The 25028-nt window shown below is 41.4% G+C and overlaps 1 long non-coding RNA gene across 4 annotated transcripts in view; it reads left to right on the plus strand.

Moving 5' to 3' along the window:
- The first annotated feature begins 659 nt into the window (after window positions 1–659).
- LOC138821413 (uncharacterized) overlaps window positions 660–25028 on the plus strand; it is a 31735-nt gene continuing 7366 nt past the window's right edge. For 2 of the 4 annotated variants that reach the window (XR_011370152.1, XR_011370149.1), the window contains exons 1-3: window positions 13409–13799; window positions 22854–23074; window positions 24161–24934. This is a non-coding gene — a long non-coding RNA (uncharacterized lncRNA). Of the gene's footprint in view, window positions 770–3532; window positions 3684–10985; window positions 11473–13408; window positions 13800–22853; window positions 23075–24160; window positions 24935–25028 lie in introns of those variants that run through there. The other 2 variants (XR_011370150.1, XR_011370151.1) reach the window with 2 other exon arrangements.

A 25028-nucleotide genomic window follows, 5' to 3' on the forward strand; every position in this document is an offset into this window, starting at 1 on the left:
TATCTCTTAGAAAATATGAATGTTGAAACTGCTCATTTTTTATAGTAATAAGGTAATGTGGCAGTTAGTATAAAATGTAATTTCTGGACAAATGAATCTTAAGGGTTGTTTTATTTTAACATTTAATTAGATATATTTCTAAGACATATTCTCTGCTAATTGGCTATTTTAAGAAAGTGGAATCCAATGAATTCAGTTTTAAGCTGGTCCTAGAATTTGAACTCAGGGCTTGGATGTTGCCCTAAGCTTTTTTTCTCATGGGTAGTGCTCTACCACTTGAACCACTGCACCACTTCTGGCTTCTTCTGAGTAGTTCATTGGAGATAAGAGTCTCACAGACTTTTCTGCCTGAGCTGGCTTTGAACCATGATCCTTAGATCTTAATTTCCTGAGTAGCTTGGATTACAAGCATGAGCCACCAGTGCCTAGCCCTTTTGTAGTGTTTAAATGAACTATTTACTTTGCCATGGAATGACATTTTCACTCTGAAGTATACAAGTGGTCATAGAGACTAGAATTTTATTTGGTGAACATTTCTTAAAAGTGAATGAAATGAGCCTTTACGACAAGAAAAGCAACGATGTATGAGTCATGATACACATTCAAACTAAGTTTCAATTTTATAGAATGTATTTATTGCTCTGTTGAGCTTTGTAGCTTCCCAGTGCTGTTTACAGACTATGCTGATGAAATCTGTGTTGATAATAACAGCTATATTCATTGATTTCAGGACAGTTGGTCAGCATTTGGAAGATTTGTGTGACTCAGTGTGAGTATTTTCCCATTATTTAATGTGTGATGTTAGCAAATCATGTACAGGCAAAAGAAAAGAAAAGACTAACTGATTTTAATTTAATACATCCAAGCAGAAAATCTTATGGTATAGCTTCAGGCTCATTGCTATGTATCTCATTACAACTAAATTTTAAGAGATGACCACTAGTTGAGTTTTAGTGTAATATTAAGGAGTATGCCAGCATTAGCTTTATTGATAATCTGAGAAGGCAACTAAAATACTTCTTCCTTTCCTAACTAAGTGACTTTGTAAGGTAGATTTTCTGCATATACTTGAAACAACATAACCCAACAGACAGTATAAAAACAGATGAGAGAATACAGGTGTCTTTCATTAGGCTAAAGGATGAAGTGATTTATTAAAGATGTAAAACAATGGGTCTATTCTGCTGAAATTTTACCTTTTTTGGAAAATACAGTTTTTTTCAATAAGCGTATATTAATAAGTAGTGTTTCTTTTCTTTCTTTTTCTTTCTTTTTGGTGAGTTGTGGGGAGTGAACTCTGGGCTTGGGTGCTGACCCTCAGCTCTTTAGCTCAGTGCTAGTGTCCTACCACTTGAGCCACAGCGCCACTTACAACTTTTTCTGCTTATGTGGTGCTCAGTAATTGAACTCAAGGCCTCATGCATACAAGACAAACACTCTACCACTGAGCCACCTTCCCATCCCCAGTGTTTTTGTTCTTAAGTTTACAAAACTACCATAAGCACTTGAGTTCTAAATTTTCTTTTGTTTGGCTTGTGAAACTAGGACTCAATACCTGATGCTTTGCTCATTAGCTGAGTTCTACTTTTTAATATATCTGTCTGTTTCTCTCGTGTGTGTGCATGCACATGCGAATGCATGTGTATACCCTATTTTTTATTTAATTTATTTATTTTTGTGCCAGTCCTGGGGCTTGAATTCAGCACTTAGGCATTGATTCTGAGCTGCACTCTACCACTTGAGTTATAGTTGTACTTCTGGGTTTGTTTTGTTTTGATTTGTTTTGTTTTCTGAGTAGTTTATTGGAGATAAGAATCTCATTGACTTTCCTGCTCCAGCTACCTTTTAATAGCAATCTATAGATCTCAGTCTCCTGAGTGTGTAGCTAGGATTACTGGTGAGAGCCACCAGTTCCTGGCTCTACTTACATTTTTTTTTGTCAGTTCTGGGGCCTAAACTCTGGGTCTGGGCACTGTCCCTCAGCTCTTCAGCTCAAGGCTAGCGCTCTATCACTTGAGCCACAGTGCCACCTCTGGCTTTTTCTACTTATGTGGTGCCGAGGAATCGAACCCAGGACCTCATGCATGCAAGGCAAGCACTCTACCACTGAGCCACCTTACCTGTTTAATTAGCTCTTTGGGAGCTCTCAAAATTTAAGAGTATTAGGAGGTCCTGAGACTAGCAAGTTTGAGAGCTGCCAAATTAAAATTTTCCACATGTCAGTGCTTTTAAAGATGGCTCTCTGTTTTACTTCTTTGAACTGTCAGTGTGCTTGCCACTAATATCTCTAAACCTCATTTGATTTTTTTCTATTTCTCATCAACTGTAAAATAACTAGTCTTCAAGTTTTCTACAAAGCGAATATTTCTCAGTGAGAAACTTTTCTTACTCCTTTAGTATGGATTTTATGCAGACTGGGACATTTTCTTTTTTGTTTGTTGTCAGACTAGACAATTGTATAACATCTTACTAATAAATGATTCCTTAGTCTATGTAAAAGCTTGATTCCTTTTTATAAAATGTTTTCTGACCAGGTACTGGTGGCTCACACCTGTAAACCTAGATACTCAGGAAACTGAGACGCCGGATCTGGGTTTAAAGCCAGCTCACCAGCAAAGTCTGTGAGACTCTGATCCCCAGGTAACTATCAAAAGCCCAAAGTGGAGCTGTAGCTCAAGTGATAGAGTGTTAGTTTTGAGCTGAAGAAGCTCAGGGACAGCACCCACGCCCTGAGTTCATGCCCTAGGACTTGCACAAAAAAAGGAAAAAAGATTTTTTGAACATAAGTATTGAGATGGCAGTTAACTATGATGGGCTTTGGAGTTATCCACTGAGTCAAAATGAAGATCTGTCTTTTACTAAAGCCATGTGACCTGCGATCCTGAACTCTTTTCTCATCTGTAAGGTAACCCAATCTAATTCCTTACAGGTTGTTAAAATAAGTACTAAATTAAATACTTTATTCAGAGGCTGGGAAGGTGTCTCAGTGGTAGAGTGCTTGCCTTGCATGCATGAGGCCTTGGGTTCGATTCCTCAGTACCACATAAGCAGAAAAAGCCAGAAGTGGCACTGTGGCTCAAGTGGTAGAGCACTAGCCTTGAGCTGAAGAGCTGAAGAGCTGAGAGACAGTGCCCAGGCCCAGAGTTCAGACCCCAAGACTGGCAAAAACAAAACAAAACAAAACAAAAATGAAATAATGTATTCAATAAGTGGCATAATAGTCATAAGCAAGCGATGGTAATTATTTTAATGATTCCAAAGATATAATAGATTAAAAAATCTGCTTTTTAGAAGTCTTAACTTAGGAAACACATAAAGCCATTGTGATGTGTTTAGATAGTTGCATTCTTTCTAATTACTCCTCAATATGACAGTTGTGTTATTTATAAAATTTTTTCTGCAATTAACTGCATTTGTTCATGTAATCAGCATCTGTTTGGTGTAGGAATGGGAATCTTGAACTTTAAATACCATTCAGAGGACTCTGAGGGATTTTCTAAACAGTTGGATTTTTGTCTAATATGTTCACCAGAAATGACTCTGAAAAGAGACTCCTGCCCAACTCCTCTCACTCTTTGCCAGCCCTCCTCAGTGATATTTGTTGAGAATTCAGCAGTGATGTTGGCATTTAATGATATCTCAATGAAGTACTGAAAAAATGGAAGTAGCTGACGGGGATAAAGGTAGGAACCTGCTGTTGTGGTAGTGTTGGTCATCTTTTTCTATCAGCATTCTTGGTCCTTGCCATCCCTTTGCCTAAGAATATGTCTTCCGATTTTGGGAGAGTCCTGTCTTTCTCCAAAGTCCCTCCAAAGCCCACACTTTATTCCTTTATTTATTTATTTTGTTATTGTTGTTTTTGGTGCCAGGACCACAGCTTGAACTCAGCTGATGTCTTACTAATCTGAACCACGACACCAGTCTGTCTTTTTCTTGCTAAGTGGAGATAGATCTAAACAGAATTTTCTGCCTGGCTGGCTTTAAACGTCCATCCTCCAGGTCTCAGCCTCCTGAGTAGCTGATTATTGTCGTGAGCCACCAGCACCATCCTACATACTTTCGATGCAACTTCTCCTCATCTCAATGCCAGTCACCAAATGCAAAGCCTCAGGCAAGTACTCTACCATGGAGTTACATCCCTAGCCTAATACTGGGCCACACTCCTGCCCAATATATACTTAATTCTGTGGAAAGTATTTGGTAGTGATCTTCCACCATTGTTTTCCTTTGTTATGATGGTACTGGGGTTTGAGCTCAGCTCACTCAAACTTAGTAAGCAGACACTCTACCACTGAGCCATGCCTTGGGCCCTGCTTTCCCTTGACTGTTTTCAGGGAGAGTATGGTTTCCTGCCTGGATGCATGCCTGAACTACAATTACCGATTTCAGTCTTCCTGTCATTGTTAGGATCACAGACACTTGCCACTGTGTCCAGCCTCTCTGTTGAGATGGAATCTCCTAAAATTTTCTGCCCAGGCTGGGCTGGAACTGAGATCCTCTTAATTTTGGACTCTCACATTAGTGTAGGAGGATGAGCACATATTAATGTAACAGACTATGGCTGAGAAGGGATCTCACAAACTGTGCTGCCAAGGCTGACCTCAAATTATAATCCTCCATTCTCAACTTCCCAAATACCTAGGTTTACAGGCATGAGCCACAGCAGTGACCTGCCTCATTTTGTTCTCAACACTTACCAAAAAAAAGTTATTAACACTCAAACATAATACATTGTATATCTGAACATTGTAAATTAAATGTATATATTGGAATATTATTTACATTCTAAGTATACACTAAATAATTTTTTAGAACAGAATGAGATAAATATAAATGAAAAAAATTCTGCATGCTATTGGATCATTTTGTCAATATTTTGTGATATAGGTATGTCATTATGTTTTTAGATTAATTTCTTGCACCCAGTAGGATTTAGTTGGATGACAACCTACGAGTCAGGTTTTAGATTTTTATTCATATTAGGATATAGTTAAATGTTGCTTAAATGAGTTACGTTGGTAAGGATGGTATTAATGAGATCACCTTCACAATCCATCTTATACTTGGGATTGCTAAGTCATTTTAATTCTTTCTCTTAAATGCCAAGGGAGAGGCACAAATGAGCTATGATACATTCTTCCCACCAATCCCAGGAAATTTGGGGGACAATGGTCAGATAAAGCAGTAACAATTTGCCCTTTAAGCTATAGACTGATGATTAAGAAATATATAGATTCTAAAGGTTAAAACCTTTGGCTGGTCTCAAAGTGAGTGAATGGATAGGATTTAGGTGTGTAAAGAGAGAAGGAATATTTCCTGACAGTATGTTTGGCTGTCTTGATTATAGTTTGCTCTTGACTTACCCATATGTTTGCATGTTTCTTCAGTGAGGTGTTCTGTTTTCCCATCATCAAGATAGCATTTTCCTTAGCACCCTTCCAACATTAATCCTTTCTCCCGCTGATTTAAACATCATCTTGCTCACTTGGATCATGGATTATTCCCTCAATTTTACTTCCTTTTTTGTTCCTAGATTAGTGCTGATCAGTTCTCTACTCAGCCATTAAAATGATCTTCCTTTGATTTAAATTTGATCTTACTTGTCTCTGTTCTAAAAATCATTCAGTGGTTCCTCATCTCTTCGTTAGAAACTTTGAAATCTTACTAGGATGTAAAGGCTTAGTCTTTGCTGGATCCTACTTTGTCGCTTTTTTCCTTTGTTTACATTAAATGCTGTGATTATACTAAACTTCCTGCTATGCTTTCACCCCCTAATCTTGGCACTCATTTTCTCTGCCTGAAACTCTTCCCAAAACTTGAATTCCATTTTTTAAATTCTTTTTCTTTTCTTTTTTTTCTGGTCCTGGGGCTTGAACTCAGGGCCTGGGTTCTGTCCCTGAGCCTCTTTGTGTTGAAGGCTAGTGCTCTACCATTTGTGCCACAGGGTCACTTCTGTCTCTTTCTGTTTGTGTGGTACTGAGGAATCAAACCCAGGGCTTCATGCATGCTAGGCAAACACTCTACTACTAAGCCACATTCCCAGCCCTGAATTCCATTTACTTTATACAATATCTGCTTCATACTCTCCATTCATTCTTCTGTAATGTGACGCAAAGAGCATTGAGAGTGGAGGCCAAGGTTTAACTCCTAACCTTTGCTAAGAAATCTTGTGGAAATTCTTGACCTCTTCCAGCCTTCATTATCTTTATTGCCAAAGTGTGATAATGCCCACCTCTCTTATAAGCCCATTAAGAACATCTATCGACATACTATGCACAAAAAAATTCTATAAGCATGTCACCCAAAGATGTTTGGGGTGGCAACGTGGGTGATGACAACAAGAATGATCCACCCAAGGAAGCATTTAGCTTCACTGCTCAGGTGACCTTCCTGAACCATCCAGGCCAAATCAGTGCTAACTATGCCTCTGTCCTGGATTGTCATTCAGCGTAAATTGCTTGCAAGTTTACTGACTGGAAAGAGAAACTTGAACAGAGATCTTGTAAGAAGTTGGAAGCTAGTCCTAAATTCCTGAAGTCTAGTGATGCTGTCATGGTTCATATGGTTCCAGCAAGCCTTGTGTATGTGGGGAGCTTCTCTGACTATCCTCCTTTGGGTCATCTTGCTGTTTGTGATAGGAGACAGTTGCTGTGTGTGGCATCAAAGATGTGGACAAGAAGTCTGCAGGAGCTGGCAAGGCCACAAAGTCTGCCCAGAAATCTCAGAAGGCCGAGTGATTATTATTATCCCTAACGCCTGTAGCTTCAGCTTAACCAGTGGTGGAAGAAAAGTCTCAGAAATGTTTGTCTTAATTGGACATTTAAGTTTAATAGTGAAAGAATGGATAATGATAACAATGCATCATAAAAACTTGAGAAGGAAAGGAAAAAATTCTATAAGCACTCATATTCCATGCTCATTAAATTGTTATGCATACTTCTGCTGCCTTCACTCCTCTTCCTTCTCACCTTTCTTGTGATCCTCAGCAGTTTTTCTGGAATGTTTTTCATGTAAAACTTTGTTTTTTTCAGGGGATGAAGATTTTTCTGAAGAGATAACAGAGATGTTTTTCCCAACACATCTCCTGCAAACCAGACAAACTGGCCAGGGTAAGTTATTACTTCTTGGTGATTGTGATTCATTTATTTGTGACACTTCAGTGAATAAAAACTGAGATAGTAACCATTTACAATATGGAAGTAAGAGCAAAAGCCTTGCTCTTTGTTGGTGACTTGTGAACTATGTGCATATCCAAGGTCAGAGTGGGCAGGGAGGTTCTATATCCAAAGAAATATTTAATACAACATATATTCCATTGCCTGCTCATGCACAGGACTTGGGATGCTTTTTCCTTTTATGCCTGTCTTTCCCAGGCTCAGGAGACATTCTGTAAACCAGTAAGCCCCAGGCACACAATGCTCTCTGGACAGAGGGAACTGATATAATCAGGATGTCCTGTTTGCTCCTAAGTCCTAGGGTAAGGACCTTAATACTTGATCTTTTTGGTTGTTGTTGTTATTAGAAAATAAATTTTGTTATGGAATGTCTTGGGTAGAAGAAAGACATTCCTCAAGCAACAAAGTAGCAGAATTGCAAGTTCCAGGCTGGCCTGTGCTAGCAGGGTTTTACCTAAAAAAAAAAAAACAATAAATATATGAATGTAAGAAAGAAAGAGTACAGTTTCCTGTGAGTATATAATGTCAGAGAGTTTCCTGGAAACAGTAGCCTCTAAAATGGGATGATTGTTTTTCTTTATAGGGGAATAGTAATAAATTTATTATTATAACCACAATTCAGTGACTTTCATTACATTTCCAGTATTGTAGAACCATCACCTTTATCTTGTCCCAAACATATCCATCATCCTCAACAAAAATTTTGGGCCATTAAGCCATTCATGCCTCTTGCCTTCCCTCAACCCACAGTAGTCCTGAGTTATTTTCTGTCTGTGAACTTACTCTTGGTACTTTATTGTTATAGTCTGAATGTTTGGATTTCCATAATTTTTCATATGGTAACACTTGATCTTTTATTCTTATCCCCTAATATTTGCATTCTCCATGAAACCCTCATAGAACACTCGTCGGAAACTCATCTTCTGCAGTTCAAGTGCATCTCTTCACTATTCAATCTAGTATTGTTTAAAAATGGTCAAATTGAAGAAAAGTCATAAAAAGAATATAAACAGTATTTGTGTGCTTTTTATGAAAATTCACTATAGTTAACATTTTCCTTCATTCGCTTAATCACTTATTTGTGTGTATGTTCTCTTTGTGGACATACATTTGAGATTAACTTGTATATATCATAGTCCTCTATTCCTACATATTTTAATCTTGCTCTCCTCAGGATAAAAATGTCCCGTTATTACATAGCCACAGTAATTACCGGCTTCAGTAAATTAATCACAATGCCATACTTTTGCTTAATCTTTGTCTATATTTCAGTCTTGCCAATTGGCTCAATTCTGTCCCTGTCATTTTTTTTCTCCAGTACTAATACCAGTACATAATCATGAATTATATATAGTTGTGTATACTTGATCTCCTTTAGTCTATAATAATTTCTCGGCTTTTCCTTATCTTTGTAACATTACTTTTTTTTTTTTTTTTTTTGTCGGCCGTGGGGCTTGAACTCTGGGCCTGGGCGCTGTCCCTTAGCCCTTCAGCTCAAGGCGAGCGCTCTACCACTTGAGCTACAGCGCCACTTCCAACATTACTATTTTTGAACAACACAAGCACCTGCTTCCCTTTAGTAGCTAGGATGACAGGTATGAGTGACAGCTGACTGGCAAATGTAGAGTTCTTGAGGGTTAAATGTGTTATTTGTTTTTGTTTTTTACAAAGTATGAGGCTCATTGTAAAAAATGCTCAGTGTTGATGACCCCATATAAACCAACTTATTATCCCAAATATACATGTAGATGTTCAATAAGCAGATATGTCTCTATATTTTTATTCTAGTTAATTTGCTAGGTGCTAGGGAAGTAATGATGAGAAGGACATAGAAAAATCACAAGAATAAAAGAAATCATGTTAATAAATATTTTTGAGGTCAATAATTCTCAATGTGGTCCCTATGTGGCAATTCTCGGAAGGCAGTTTTCAAATAATTGAAATTTTTGGCATTGAGATACAGGATATAGCAGGGGCATTGACCTGGTTGTCTGCACACTAAGGATGTAGGGAAAAGTGCACTGGAGCATGTGGTTCTGGGAATAATTTTTTAATATTTTTGTTTACATTTTTTACCTTTTTTCTCCAGGTTAGCAGGCTTCATACCTTGAACCACAGCTTAATTACTCACTTTCTTTTTTTCTTTGTTCCTTTTTGCCAGCCTTTGGGCTTAAACTCTTCTGCCTGGGCTCTGTCCCTGAGCTACTTTTGCTCACCACTTCAGCCACAGCACCACTTCCAGCTTTTTCTGAGTAGTTTATTATGTTTCTTGGACTTTCCTTCCTTGCATCAAACTGTGATCCGCAGAACTCAGTCTCCTGAGTATGAGTAGCTAGGATTACTGGTGTGACCCTTTGGCACCTGGCTAGGTTTTTCTTATGTTTTGGTTCTGGACCTAGGGCTTGAACACAGGGCCTGGTCAGTGTTGTTTAGTTTTTGTTTTTGATTTAAAGCTGATAGTCTATTTGAGCCAAAGCTCACTTTCTGCCTTTCTGTTGTTGTTTTTATTCTTTGTGTTAATCCCAGGGCTTCAAAGTGGCCTGGCCAGTCTCCAGTCTCCATGCTTTCTCCCACTCCGCACCCCACCCCCTCTAAGTTAGCAGGCACTACATCTTTAGCCAGTGCACTACTCTTCCTTTTTATTTTTGGTGGTTGTATTTATTTCTTTGTATTTGGCTTTTATTTATTTATTTATTTTGGCTGGTCATGGGGCTTGAACTCAGGGCCTGGGTGCTGTCCCTCAGCATTTCAGCTCCAGGTCCTCTACCATTTGAGGCACAACACCACTTCCAGCTTTTTTTTCTGCTTATGTGATGTTGAGAAATCGAACCAGGGCCTCATGCATCCAAGGCAAGCAAGCACTCTACCACTGAGCCACTTTACCAGCCCTGGTTTTTATTTTTTTATGGTCATCCTAGGGCTTGACCTGCCAGTCTTCTTGAGGTGCTGGGCTTTTCCCCCCTTCTAGGATGGAAGTTTTACAATTTGAGCCATAGCACATTTTTTTGGGGGGGGGTGGTTAATATTGTAAGGTCCGCTCCTGGATGGCAAGCAGACTCCACCCTCCTCACAGCAAAGTCTCCACCCAGTACCTGCATTACCTAGGCAACTGGGACACCTGGAAGAGGTCACATCTGCATCCACTGAGGTCACATCTGAATTTGATGTGGCCACACCTTTCTCCACCCGTACCCTAGATAAGGCCTAGCCCAGGCCCAGACGCCCTCTCTCTGCTCTCTCTGCTCTCTCTCTCTGCTCTCTCTCTGCTCTGTCTCATCTCTCTGCTCTCTCTGCTCTTTTCTATCTCTTTCCTCTCTTTCCTCTCTTTCCCAGCTCTCTCTCATTCCAAGGCCTTTCCCAGCCATGAGGAATGCCAACCTTGCCTGGTCCCAGCAGGTCTACTGAATAAACCTACCCCTTACCTGAATACCACGTGCATGGTGCTGTTCTTACTCAGCTATCTCTTTTTTAAAACCTAACAAATATGAGATAAGTGTTCTATGGCTCTAACTACTCAACAGGCTGAGATCTGAGGACCTCAGTTGGAAGCCAGCCCAGACAGAAAAGTCCTTGTGAGACTCTTATGTCCAATTAACCACTCAAAACCCAGAAGTGGCGCTATGGCACAAATGGTAGAGCACAAGGCTCTCTGAGTACAAGAGGGTCAAGGACAGCACACAAGTCCTGAGTTCAAGCCCCACAACTGTCAAAAAATACAGAAAGGAAAAAAGTACTACAGGAAGCCAAGATGACTATACAGAGTCTTGAAAGTTGAGAGCCAAGGTTCAAAGCCATCCTAGGCATGAAAATCAATGAGGCGTTTTTCACCAATTAACCAGCAACAGGTAGGAAGTAGTAGAGCTCTACCCTTGAGTAAAACTCAAGTTTAAGCCCAGGAATAGCATAAATGAAAAGAATTCTCATTTACTTTCCTGCCCAGGCTGGATTCAAACCACAAATGCTCAGATTTCAGCCATTTGAGCAGGTAGGATTATAGGTGTGAACCATATTTTTGAAATATTGAATTGGCTCTAATATTTTTGCCCTTCTTTTCACTTAATTTATTATTCTTTTTCTCTTTTTTGTAAGTTCGGGTCATCTAGCTTATTATTAGGGCTGGCCACTGTTTCTGAGGTTTTTGTTTTGAAGTTTTTTTTGTGGATTTTTGTCCCAACCTGCAGGACGTCAACGAGGGCAATGAACCTAACAGAGAAGGAATGAAGGGACAAGAGACACGAAGAATGACAGCAAGACAGGGATCCTGGTCAAGCTGCAAATTTTTATTTTTCACACAGGGGTATTTATATGCTTGGAATAAGGAAGAATTTTCATTGGCCATAGCAGCTGCAGGATTTTTGCATAGGGCAGGGTGAAAGGGTGGTCATTAGCAGCTGCAGGATGTTTGCATAAGGCAGGATGAAAGGGTCGGATTTCTGAGAGTGGTTCTGTAAACTCAGCCACAAGATGTTCTGGTGAGATAGTCAAGCCTATCTTCATGTTGAGAGACTCCTTTTGGTTCCCGACAGATTTTTTTTTTTTTTTTTGAGCTTGTTATAGTACTTGAACTCCAGGCCTGGTCATTATTCCTAATTTATTCTCAAGACTAGTAGGCTTCCCACCTCAAGACAGTCCAAATTGTGGCTCTATATGTATTTTTCTTTCTTTCTGCATTTATTTTAGGTGCTGCTCTTATGGCTTGTACTCAGGACTTGGGCATTTTTGCCAAGTTTTTGTTGTTGTTGTATTTTTATTTCTTCATTGCTGGTCCTAGGTCTTGAACATAGGGCCTTCACTTTTGCTAGCCATAAAATCAGGGCAGAACCACTGTGTCTGAGGTTTTTCCCTTTTCTTTCTCAAGACTAGCAATCTCCATGGCTTGAGCCACAGATAAAGTTCTGGCTTTATTTATTTATTTATTTTCATTTTTCTTGCTAGGGCTTCACTCATGACATGGCCACTCTCCTGAGGCTTGAAGTCAGGGCAGGGCCACTGTGAATGAAGCATTTTTTGTATTGTTTTTTCTCAAGGCTAGCATACTGTAACAGCTTGAGCAACAGCTTCATGAATGGCTTTGTTTATATAATGTCCTCTACACCCCCCCACCAGGCAAATGTTGTAAAGTTCATTTTTTGAAATAATTTCTTGTACATCTCATTGTTGCAATAGGTCTAACTGTATCCCTATTTAAACAATTTGTTTTTTCCCTTCACCTTCACAAATTACGCCAACATCAAATACAGTGAAAATGGGGGAGTTATTTATTTATTTGGTTCTGATCCTAGGGCTGGAACACAGGGAGTGGTGACTGTTCCTAAACCTGAAATCAGGGCAAGGTCACTGTGCTGGAGTCTCTCCCATGTCCTGAGCAAGGCTGGCAGGCTCTAAAACTTAAGCCACATTTCAACATCTGGCTTTGTAAAACAAATTTGGTAATTCATAAGGGTTAAGTGTCTCATGGCGGAGCTGGGAAGTGGCTCAGTGGTAAAGTGCTTGCCTTGAGCTGAAGAGCTAAGGGACACCATCCAGAGCTGGAGTTCAGGCCCCACAACCCACAAAAAAGGAAAAAGAAAAGAAAAAAAAACTGAGTGCCAGTGGCTTACACCTGTAATCCTAGCTACTCAGGAGGGGGAGATCTGAGGATTGCAGTTCAAAGCCAGACTGGGAAGAAAAGTCCATGAGACAATTATCTCCACTAAATCACCAGAAAACCAGAAGTGGCCCTGTGGCTCAAGTGGTAGAGCACTAGCCTTGAGCTGAAGAGCTTAGGGACAGTGTGCAGGCCGAGTTCAAGCCCCATGACCAACCAAAAAGAAAAAAAAAAGATTCTCATGGGAAAACAGGGACATTAGCCAGGCTCTAAAATCAGAGGATGGTGGTTCAAAGCCAGCCAGGGCAGGAAAGTTGTTCAGACTCTCATCTCCAATTAATCACCAAGAGCTGGGAAGTAGAATAGTTCTAGTCTTGTGCAAAACAGCACAAGTTCAGGCCCCAGGACTAGCACACATAAAACCAAGTGTCATGGAGATTCCTGCCCAGGTTGACTATGAACCACAATCCTAAAATTTCAGCTTCCACAGTAGCTGGGATTATAGGCATGAGCCACTACTTAAAAATATTTTATTGACTTTTCTCTTCTTCTTTTGCCTTCTTATACTATTGTTCATTTCGTGTGTGTGTGTGTGTGTGTGTGTGTGTGTGTGTGTGTGTGTGTGTGTGTGTGTGTGTATGTGTGTCCTGGTGCTGGTTGTAGACCTTGAACTCTGGAGCCTAGCCACAGTCTCTGAATTTGTTTTTCTTTTATTTTTTATGCTGTTTCTAGGCCTTGTATTCAGGGCCTAGTCCCTGTCCCTGAGTCATTCTTTTGCTGCTGGTGGTGGTGGTCCTAGGACTTGAACATAGGGCCTGGTCACTTCCTGGGTTTGAAACCAGGGTAGGGCCACTGTGTATGAGGGTTTTTGTTGTTTGTTTTCCCTCAAAGCAAGCAGTCTCTGTGGCTTGAGCCACACAGATCAACTTCTGGCTTCTTTTACTTTTGGCAGTTCATGGAAGATAAAAATCTCATAGAAGATAAGAGTACTGTATCAGCACCTGAAATCTGAGGATTGGGGTTGAAAGCCCAGGCAGGTAAGTCCGTAAAACTTATCTCCATTTCATCCCCCAAAGAAAGGAAGTGGTAGAATGCTACCTTTAAGAAAAAAAAATTCTATTTCAAGCCCTGGGTTCAAGACCCACACCTGATACATACTCACAAATTCCTAAGGGACTTTTCTGCCTCAGTTGCCTTGGAACCCAGATCTTCAAGTTCTGTCTTTTGTGTAGCTTGAGCTCCAGGTGTAAACCACCAATTCTCTTGGTTTTGTGCTCATCTTCCACTCTGATTTTTATTTGTGTATTTGTATTTAATTAATTAATTAGTAGTAGTCCTGCCCTATGTATCTGGGCCTGGTCACTGTTATTTTGCTTTTTCATTCAAGGCTGTTACTTTACCACTTGAACCACAGCTCTACTTCTGGCATTTTTGCTGGTTAGTTGGAGATCAGAGCCTCATGGAAATTCCTGCCCCGGTGGGATTTTAACCACCATCCTGAGATTTCATGCTCCTAACTGGGATTACATGTCAGCCACCAAAAAGTGCCTGGCTCACTCAATTTTAATATTCTTTTTTTTTTTTTTTGGTTGCTCATGGGGCTTGAACTCTGGGCCTGGGCGCTATCTCTCAGCTCTTCAGCTCAAGGCTAGCGCTCTACCACTTGAGCCACAGCGCCACTTCCGGCTTTTTTCCTTTTTGCTATATGGTGCTGAGGAATCAAACCCAGGGCCTCATGCATGCAAGGCAAGAGCTCTACCACTGAGCCACCTTCCAAGCCCTCAATTTTAATATTCTTAATAGGCTCTTACAGTCTTTTTATTCACATGATGATGATGATGATGATGATGATGATGATGATGATGATGATGATGATGATGATGATGATGATGATGATGGTGTGCTGGTCATAGGTTTGAAATCAGGGCATGGGTGCTGTCCATTATCTTCCAGTTGAGCCTCAGCTCAAGTCCTGGACTTTTCTCTATTTCTTTTAGCTTCTTTCTTGGTGGTTAATTTGAGAGAATTGTCTCATGAAAAAGCTTGGCACTACTCAGGAGGTTGAAATCTGAGGATTGTGGTTTCAAGCCAGTCCTGACAAGAAAGTCCAAAACACCCTTTTCCTTTTCTTTTTGTTGTTGTTGTTGTAATGACAAAGGTGAGGTGCAGTGGAGTTGCAGTTTCATTAGCAGGTAAAGAGGATGTTTGTTTTTGAGCAATGGCCTCTCAAAGTACACTGTCTCTTGACTAGGGATGGTCCACTGATGGTTAGAATGACTTGTCTTCCTTCTATGACCCTATTACCCTGGTAACCGATTGTTTACAAAGATGTGATCCTGACTCCTTAGCAACATGAGAAGGGACAATATCATTCCTAGGTTGGGATGAAAACCAAGTGGATCCGCCCATTTGTTGTGCTGCCTCGCTCTGGGGGGCCAGGATGATAGTGCACCCTTCTGTGAAGAAGGAAAATGACTTGAACAATTCTGTACTCTTTGTTCATTTCTGACAGATGAGGGCTGTGGATATATTCATGGACTCATCCAGGGACAAGCAGGGAATTGTCTAGGATCTCCATTGTGTCTAGGAAGGAAGGGCCTCAGGTTTTGCTGCAGAGAGATGCATCCTATGGTGCGGTTGCAGCAGCCCTGGCTTGCTCCAATGCCAGTGATTTCCCAGATCAGCAATATACCTGGACCCAGGAAATGTCACCTTGTGCAGATGAAATAGCTCTCAGGACATCTATCCTGATGACCACGAAAGCCTATGCCAGTGCAAGCGATGGTGACACAATGCTGCTCATGTGGCTGGGAGTATGGAAGTGGCACAGGTGTGGATTAGAGGTGTTGGGTAGCACACGTGGTGGATGCCTTCTGCTCTGCCCACCACATGACTAAAGGCAATGCTGGATTCTGTCTGAATTTAACTGGGGTCTGGGGGACTATGGATTTTCTGGGATGCCATAGCTCCCAGGGGACACAGATTTAGCTGGACTAGGTGAAAGGGAGTGAAGGAAACCTCCAGAAAAAAGGAAGTCTTGATTCTCTTTAAAAGTTCCTTTAATGCTTAAATTTTAATCAAAATGGAAAATAAATGGAAAAAGTGATTCTAGATCTCAGTTTCCTGAATAGCTAGCATTACAGGTGTGACACTAGTACCCAACTCACTCTTTTGTATCTATTGAGTTTATTAGGTTCTAGACACTGTAGCAAGGAAAAAAAGAAAAACTTTGTTTTGAAGGTCTATGCCTTTGTGTGTGGAGTTGGGGGAGGGTAGAGAATGTATACACATAAATATGTTTAAATATATGATGGAAAAAATATATTGAGAGATGTGCTAGGGAGGAATGTTAGCAGTTTGCGGTGATGTATGAGTTCAGAAAACCCTCATGTGGTAAATGACTTAGAAGAGATCAAGGCAGCTCATCCAGGCCCCAGAATCAGGTAGAGTCATGAGCTCGAAGTATGAGCACCTACACGCGGGCCCCCTCCCATTTCTGGAGTTCCTTCCATACAACTGGCCCCTCCCTCTCTCTGCCCAGACCCACCTCGACTCCCATCTACCTCACTTCCTTTTCCCTCAGATCCTCATGCTACCAGGATAGTGATGGAGGTCATGTGCTCCCTATTGGGGGAAATATGGCTCCTCTAATAAACCTTGTAATAATCTTTCTCCTTTGCCTTCCTGCTTCTGCATGGTCCCCTTGCATGGATTTTTGTCTGATCCTCTTACATTGGTCGCCCTGTGGGGATAGGCTCCCCAGTGGGTTTGATCCTCCCTCCACTTCGGAAGGAAGTTCAACCAGCTTCCCTGGGACCTATCCTGAGATCCTATCCGCCAGTCACCAGAGGACCACCAAGGTAACTTTCTCCTGACTGAGCGCTCTACCAGCCCATCCAACACTGCTAATTAAGTCCCACTCCAAGGTAAGTGACCTGTTTATCTGAGGTCTGCTTTTCTGATTCTGATATCTCAGTGGTAAGGCCACCTGGGCCTCTGTGACTAACCGAGCCCCCCTTTCCCCCATCAGAGTCAAACGTGGACCAAGTGCCAGGGGCCTACCTTGGCCCAAGGACCCCTCCCGCATGTCCCAAGGAATGCGCACGGACAAACATGAAGACATTCTCCACTGGCAGGGCCACCACCCCCTTTAGGAGCCAACCTGTACTGTGGAGAACACTCTAATATAGGCCCATGGCATCAGGTCCCTTACCATGGGAAGGACACTAAATTTCTTTACATTAAGGCCACCTGGGCCTTGGAGGGCTGCTGAGCCCCTTCAATCAAATTTTGCCCCAAATTTAAAACTCCACTTCTGTGAGTGCTTGGGCAGATAGCTCTGGCTCTCTCTCTCTCCCTCTCTCCCTCTCTCCCTCTTCCTCTTTCCCTCTCCCTCTTTCCCTTGCAACTGAAGATAAAAGTATGGATGAGTTTAAGTTTAAACTCCTCCTCTGTGTACTGCCTTTGCAGTTTCCCCTCCTCTGCAGTCTCCCCTGTGAGGCCCTCCCCTCTTTTGCGGCCTCCCCCACAAGACACCCTCACTTCTGTGGCCTTCCCCATGAGGCACCCGCAGTTCTGCGGCCTCCCAGTGAGGTACACCCCTTTTTGCAGCCTCTTCTGTGAGGCCTCATCCCCTGAAGGACTTCATCTGTGAGGTCCCCACTGCTCTGCGGGACCCCTCCTCTGCCTTTGTAGTGGGGGTGGAAACTGAAGCTCCAGTTTTGCCAGAAACAATGCATAAAGCATAAAGTGACTCCATTTAGGGTATCATCTCTCACTCTTTTCCATGGTTTTCCATGGACAGGACTGACTTTGTCCTGGCCATTGTCTCAACATCCATTCCTGGGATAGCTTGTCCCGGTTGGCATTTACAGTTTGGACTCAAGGCCTGGGCACTGTCCCTGAGTCCTTCTGTTCCAGGCTAATGCTCTACTACTTAGAGTCACAATGCCACTTTCAGCCTTTGGCTGGATAGTCCTCGTTCTGTGCTGATTAGTAGCGAGATGGAGTTTTAGAAGGATTTTTTTTTTTTTGTGCCCAGGATGGCTTTGAACTTTCTTACAAAAGCTCTTTTTATTTCCAGTTAAAGCAACAAGGAGATCAATGAGATGGAGGTTACCTATAACTTGTTCACAATTGACTAACAATTACTTGTCAGAGATTTTTAAAAGAAAGCCCAGTAGATGCTTTTAACCTGAGACTGATTGGCACTCTATGACCCACTGCCTCTGGGTAGCCTGCTTAAAGTGGCTTATAGACAACATTTAACCTATAACAAATGTACAGGCCTTTTCTTGGGCTACAGCAGCATAGCCTGTTTAACACCCTGGTTTATAAAAGCATTTTCTGTCTGGCAGAGGAATGCCTACCTATGTAGGCCTTTAGACAGATCTCAATAGGAACATAATCTCAGCTCTACAAGCTTTTCAACAGATGAATTTAACCAGCTCAAAAGTTACTGCCAATTAGGACTTTGAGGAGATACAGGGGTTTTGGGATTTACATTCTACAATCTTAGCTTTTATTACCCACTATCACAGATCTCTGGAAAGTTTTGCCCAGTTAGACCAACATGGGTGATAGGCATGTTTACAAACTTATCTTTCTATGACCTTCTGGCTTGATCAATTTTTTGGAGGACCAAGCTCAAGTAACTCAGGACCTGATACCACTTTTGTCATCCAAACATTTGTTAGTAATTGCATCTGGATGTTTTAACATTGTCAGGGTCCCTGGAGTGCCTTTCTTATGTTGGGATAAATACATCTTTGGCACTTTCCTTGGTCAGTCACTGGACTTGAACTCAGGGTTTGAGTGCTGTCCCTCAGCTCTCCAGCTCAGGACTAGCACTTGGCCACTTTAAACTCCAAAACAACTCAGCTTTGAGCACTCTGTTGGCAGATTAGAGATGACAATCTCACAGGGACTTTAGTTTGCCTGTGCCTGGACTGGCTTCGAACTGCAGATCAATGAGTTTTTTGTTTTTTTTTTACAAACAGTCACTTTTACTCCAACTAAAAGCAACAAAGATGGTCATTGGAAGTAGTTTTATAAGCATGGTTTTACTTATTAAATTACATTTGACAAACTTGCCCTATCTTTTACTGTGGGCCTTCTGGCAACTGTTACAAAAAACTTTAAGGGCAAACTAGAATACTTTTACTTTGAAATAAACCTTTAGGAAAAATTTATCTTTTAAACTTGTCTGGGAGGCCAGCCACTCCCCACAACTTCTCAAATTTTTACAAGGGGGATGTCATTTTAAATCCTTTTTGTAAAGTTATTTTAATTTGCATTTAAATGCATCATTGAAACACTGGGCTGTATATTCTTTGCCTGTAGGCTGTCCTGTGGGCAGTGAATAGAAAGAGTGGCCATTTTTTTTCTGCAGTCTGAGTTACCTTTAGGAATTTACCTCCAATTGTAAAATAGTATAGAAATCAATTTCTATCCTTTGCTCATAGACCCCGTATGGTCTAACTTCTGGCGATGAACATTTACAGATCCAAATATCTAATGTGGCTTGTGTTTTACCCTTAATTAACAGGCTTTTGGTCATGTGAGATGAAGCAAGGCCAGAGTCTGAGAGAGACTGTGGCATCTCCCAGCATGTATGGACTGTTGCACCTCCTGTTGGTAACCTGCAATATTTCTACATATACTGGTTAGAGACCTGGTTTACACTGGCTTTTGCAGGCTGGTGCCACTGGTTTAGGCAGCTGTGCCTGGGCCTAGTCACTCTGGTCCCTTGATCTTAATTGAAGTTGATCGGCACACAGGGGAGAAAACTAGAGAATCAAACCCTTAGCTTTAGTTTACTAGCCATGGTCAGTGTACAATAGTTAACTTTTAGCATAGATGGACATAGGAATGACATAATTCACAGCCAACTTAGTTACCAATTTCATTTACTTTGTAAAGGACATTGTCTTTTTTAAGTCCTTTTCCAAGGTCTTTTAAAACTGCCTGTTTTTTCTTTGGCTTAGTCAGGTCACAAAGTTTTAAAGCAATTTAGATTAATTCACAGCTTCCATTGACAAAGATTTTTAGTAGGCAGAGTAACCTTGAAACCATAATCACTTACATATAGTCAAATAAGACACAGACAGAAATGTTTGTGCACAGATTATAGAGCGTGCTTAGATTTTAAAATAGACTTTTAAAGTTTTGAAATTTTAGTGGAACTACTTTTCTAATTATGATGGAACCATGTGGTCAGTTTAAAATACAAAACTTTGCCAACAAGAAACCTAGTGAACAGGAGGCAATAGGAACATACACTTGGCCTAGCATAATGGCGCCACAGGACAGGGGAGGGGGGAGGGGTAGTACCAAGCTGAAGTACCAAGATGCCAATTTGGCACATCCACCACTTGCTCAATGCTAGAGAGAAGAGTAATACATTTTTGGTAATATCCAAACTTGTTGGCCTTTATTTCGGGGAGTTTAGACTTAAACTCACCCATTTCCTATCTAATGAGTAGAAACAAGCAATTACTGGTTACATTCTTCCAGGGCTTAACCAAAGCGTTTAGCATATGAAATACTTGTGAAAGAGGTTACAAGCAGGTAATTTTGGCAAGAGGCAGAGTTTAAGGGGAGGGGGAGAGAGAGAGAGAGCTACTTGCTCAAGCATTCTCAGAAGTGGAGTTTTAAATGTGGGGCCAAATTTAACTGATGGGGACTGAACAGCCCTCCAAGGCCAGGTGGCCTTAATGTAAAGAAATTTAGTGTCCTTCCCATGGTAAGTGACCTGAAGCCATGTGCCTAGAGTAGAGTGTCCTCTGCAGTGCAGGTTGGCTCCTAAATAGGTGGTGGCCCCACCAGTGGAGACTGTCCTTATGTTGGTCCAAGGTGGGTCCTTGGGCCATGGTAGGCCTCTAGTGGCTAATTCCAGCACTTGGCCAAGTTTTTGGTCAGATGATGAGGGTGGGGCTCAGTTAGCCCAGAAAGGCTCAGGTGGCCTTACCACTGATATTGGAATCAGAAACCCCAACCTCAGACAAACTTGTCACTTACCCTGGAGTGGGAATTAATTAGTGGGGCTGGATGGGCTGGTAGAGCACTCAGTCAGGAGAAAGTTACCTTGATGGTCCTCTGGTGACTGGAGTGAAGGATCTCAGAATAGGTCCCAGGGCAGCTGTTTGAACTCCCTTCAGAAGTGCAGGGGGAGCAAATGCACTGGAGAACCTATCCCAGTATGGAGCCACCAGTGAAAGAGGATCAGACACATCCATCCTATGGGACCATGCAGAGGCAGGCAGGCAAAGGAGAAAGATTATTACAAGGTTTATTAGAGGAGCCATATTTCCCCCAAGAGGGAGCACATGACCTCCATCATCATCCTGGTAGCAGAAGTATCTGAGAGAAAAGGAAGTGAGGTAGATGGGAGTTCAGGTGGATCTGGGTGGAGAGAGGGAGAGACCAGTTGTATGGAGGGAACTCCAGAAATGGGAGGGGGCCCAGATGAGGGTGGAGCTGAGGACCAAAGGTGAGCGATCTACAAACTGCAGTTCAAAGCCAGTCCAGGCAGAGAAAGATTATCATCTCTAACTAGCCAGCAGAGTGCCAAAAAAGCGGGCAGAGTTGCTTTGGAGACCGAAGTGGCAAAGTGCAATCCTTGCACTGGAGAGCTGAAAAACAGCACTCAGGCACTAAGTTCAAGTCCAGTGACCAAGGGAAATGTCAAGGTTGCGTTTACCCTAACAAAGAAAGAAGCACTCCTGGGACTTTGGCAATAATGTTTGGCTCTTCTAAAATTGATCAGAGCTGAGGTCATGGCAAGCTACTTTATAAGCATGCCTAACTGGGCAAGAACTTGTCAACCATTTGTAATAGTTGGCTGTAAAAGGCTGAGGTTGTGAAATGTGGGGAATAGCTTAAATCCAAACTGCTCTGTATGTGCTTAAAACCATAATTGGCAGTAAATTCTGGGCTGACACTAACCAAATAAATTTGTTTAAGAATAAAATATGAAATTGTTAGGACCAGATCAAAAGTAAACAGATAGGGTATTAATTAGAACAAGGAAGGAGAAAATTCAAATTTAACTGAGACAAATAAGTCCCAAGTAAGGAGAGAAACATTGGTATAAACACCAAAATAAAACAAAATTGTGGTCTGATAATTACTAAAAAGATCATTTATATCAAGATTTAGACCAAATGTTAAATTTTCGAAGATAAGGGCTTAAGTAGAGAGTTAAGCACCAGGAGCCACACTAAACATCTGTATTCCAAAGGATGGCCTTTCCCTCCTAGGCTATTTGAGGAGCTAAACAATGCTTTGGCGTATTTGGGGAGGTAATGTTTTCCTAGGATTTCAAGGTAAGACTTGTCCCACCTCCAGGCCTTGAAACTGGGTGCAATGCCCCCATCTCCAGCCTAGATACCAGGATGTCTACAGGCAGTTGTGTGGACTTAACCACCCTATTTGCCTTGATGCAATTTGTAATCACTAACTGTTCGTTCTGCTTTTATAACTTGTTTGTCAATTACAAAACTGCCACTGAACACCTACAAGTGGAACTTCTTATGGATCTTACCTTTAAACATCCTAGACTATTTAAATCTTTTACAAACCAAAGTACTAAACAGGCTATGCTGCTATAGCCCCCCCCCAAAAGGGTCCATACAGTTATGAAAAGTTAAAAAATTATGCCTAAACTCTAGTTTGGAATAAAATGTAATTAGTAAAAAGTTGTCACCTTGACAAACTACCCCACACTATATTATAAAAGCCAGTGTACAATCAGAAAAATATTAGGAGAGTTTACTAAAGTTAGTCCCTAGGTAAAACTTCTTTAATCAACCTGTGTAGACTAATGCCAACTGTTTACACACCCATAAAACATTTAAGCTTCAATTATTAAAAAAACAAAAAAGGGGAATCCCTAAGGGAAACTTTTGCCTTAACCTTATTTACTCTAAATTTTTAAAATTTCACTCAAAGTGATCCTTTCACTAAAGCTGAAAAGCATTTTATCCCTCTAGCAGCATCTCACTATCTATTCCCATATGGTTTAAAAAATTTAATCAATGAAGACTAAGACTAATGCCCCATAAGGGAAAACAGTGTTTCTATCATTCCAGATGGATCCACTGGCAACATCTGGGTCCCTTTTTGACTCATCCGACCTCCAGAGAAGCAAAAACAACACAACACAACCCTGAGGAAGAAGATCTAGTAAGCAGCTTTGCATACCTAAGGTTGAAGTCCGGAGGAAGCCATCATCCTTATCTTAAGAAAACCAGCTTGACCCCAGCAACATGGGGTCAGAATAAGGTGTTGACACAAGACCGAAGCCACCCTGGTCAGTACAAAAACCCCTAGAATACCTGAATATCTGTTTTGGCCATGATTGCACTGCTTGTGAATACTTCTGCAGTGGGTAGTGAACATGCATATTGGGCCTATATCACTCACCCACCATTGTTAAAATTAGTGGATTAGCTAGACCAAGGTCCAGTGGCGTACACAAATGACAGCACGTATTTTCCTCCACCATGGGATCATGCAGACCCTAATCATCCAGGTGAGGAAGGAATACCTTATATTATTTCCTTAGGATTTGAGTCTTTACCACTGTGTTTAGGGACATCACCTTGCTTACCAACCAGAAGACAGGTATGGGCATACATCTTGCCTGATGATAAAATCAACAATCATATGGGGCGATTCAGCACAATTTCCTTAAATTTTATTGGTAAGGATCATTCTTATACAAATAAGACTGGGCAACCACCTAACCTAGTATGACAGGACATTAATTATTGAATTTTGTTTATGTTTCTATTCAGTGGTCTCAGTGTCAAAACCCTAGAGGAAAGATTATACAGCATAATGATAACATCTCATTTATAGATTGAGGTCCTCATGGATGTTTCATTGCCAATTATTCTGAAAAGCATGTTGGTGATTGGTATACTAATAATTCTTCTGATGGTGACGTCTATACAATGGAGTTATAAATCATGTAGAACCCATTGGCTTGCTCACCTGACATGATGGAGGCCTTGTGCCTCATAGGCCACATATAAATTTCAGGGGACACTTAGGGCCTGAGCAGTGGCATTTATAAAACTTGCCACGCAATTTTATACAACTCAGAATTGGGTTGGTCACTTTACTAGGGCCCATGAGGCAAATTATACATTTTACAGGAACCATTCTTTTACTGTACAGGGTTGTATTAAACTTTCCTATGTACTAGCCCACAGGGACAGTGTCAATCAATGAGAACCCACGCAGCCTGGACTCTTTACATGCTTAAATCATACTATTTCTTTTAAAATGCCTTCTCAGTCTCTCCTGATATTAAGATCTCGCTTAGGGGTCTGGGTGCCTGTTAATCTCACCCGACCTTGGCAGGAGAGCCCCACTGTTGGTTTGTTGACAGGAGTCTTCCAGCAACTGCTGAAGAGAACTAGGAGATTCCTGGGTCTGAGTGTAGCTGTGATCCTTGAAATGACTGCTATCACCATGACTGCTGCGACTGCCGGAGTGGCCCTGCATTCCTCCATCCAAACCAAGGACTTTGTAGAGAAGTGGCTGGACTGTCACCAGCTATAGACTCATCAGCACAATATTAAACAGGACATTGATTCCCGTCTGAACACCCTGCAACACACGGTGCAGTGGATGGGAGACCAGATAATTGATCTGCAGAAACAGCTAACCTTCAAGTGTGATTAGAGCTCAATAAACTGTGCATCACTCCTACTTGATTCAACACTTCTAACATTACTTGGCAGGGACTTCACTACCACCTGCCGGTCTTGCAAGGAAATTTGACTTGGGACATCCACTAGTTACAGCAGGAAGTCATTGAGACTTTCTTGGCACAACTCCCTGGCGTGGGATATGAAGGTCTGGCTGAGGGAATTGCATCTGTGCTAAACCAATTGGACCCTCATACCTGGTGGCACAGTTTTACCCATAGTGTTTCTACAGGATTGATTGCATTATGTCTTGTCAAGATATTGCTGTCTACATTCCAAAATAGTTTCTGCAAATCCCTTCTGCAAAGGATCTCTTGCTTACGGTTGTACTTAAAAAACAAAAAAGGGGGGAGATGTCAGAGGCATCAACCGGCATAACCCCATCTGTTGCTGTTTCCACAACGGGATCTGGGAACACGATGTGTGGTATAGGCAAGAAGGGACTACACCATGTGAGTATAGACAAAATTTATTGGAACATCACATGTTTATATACAGCACACAAGCAGGAGAAGTAAATCTTCAGTCAGGGGCAGAGAGTTAAAC

Source organism: Dipodomys merriami, unplaced genomic scaffold (genome assembly GCF_024711535.1).
Source record: "Dipodomys merriami isolate MVZ:Mamm:240054 unplaced genomic scaffold, mDipMer1.0.p SCAF_912, whole genome shotgun sequence".
NCBI classification, from domain to species: domain Eukaryota; kingdom Metazoa; phylum Chordata; class Mammalia; order Rodentia; family Heteromyidae; genus Dipodomys; species Dipodomys merriami.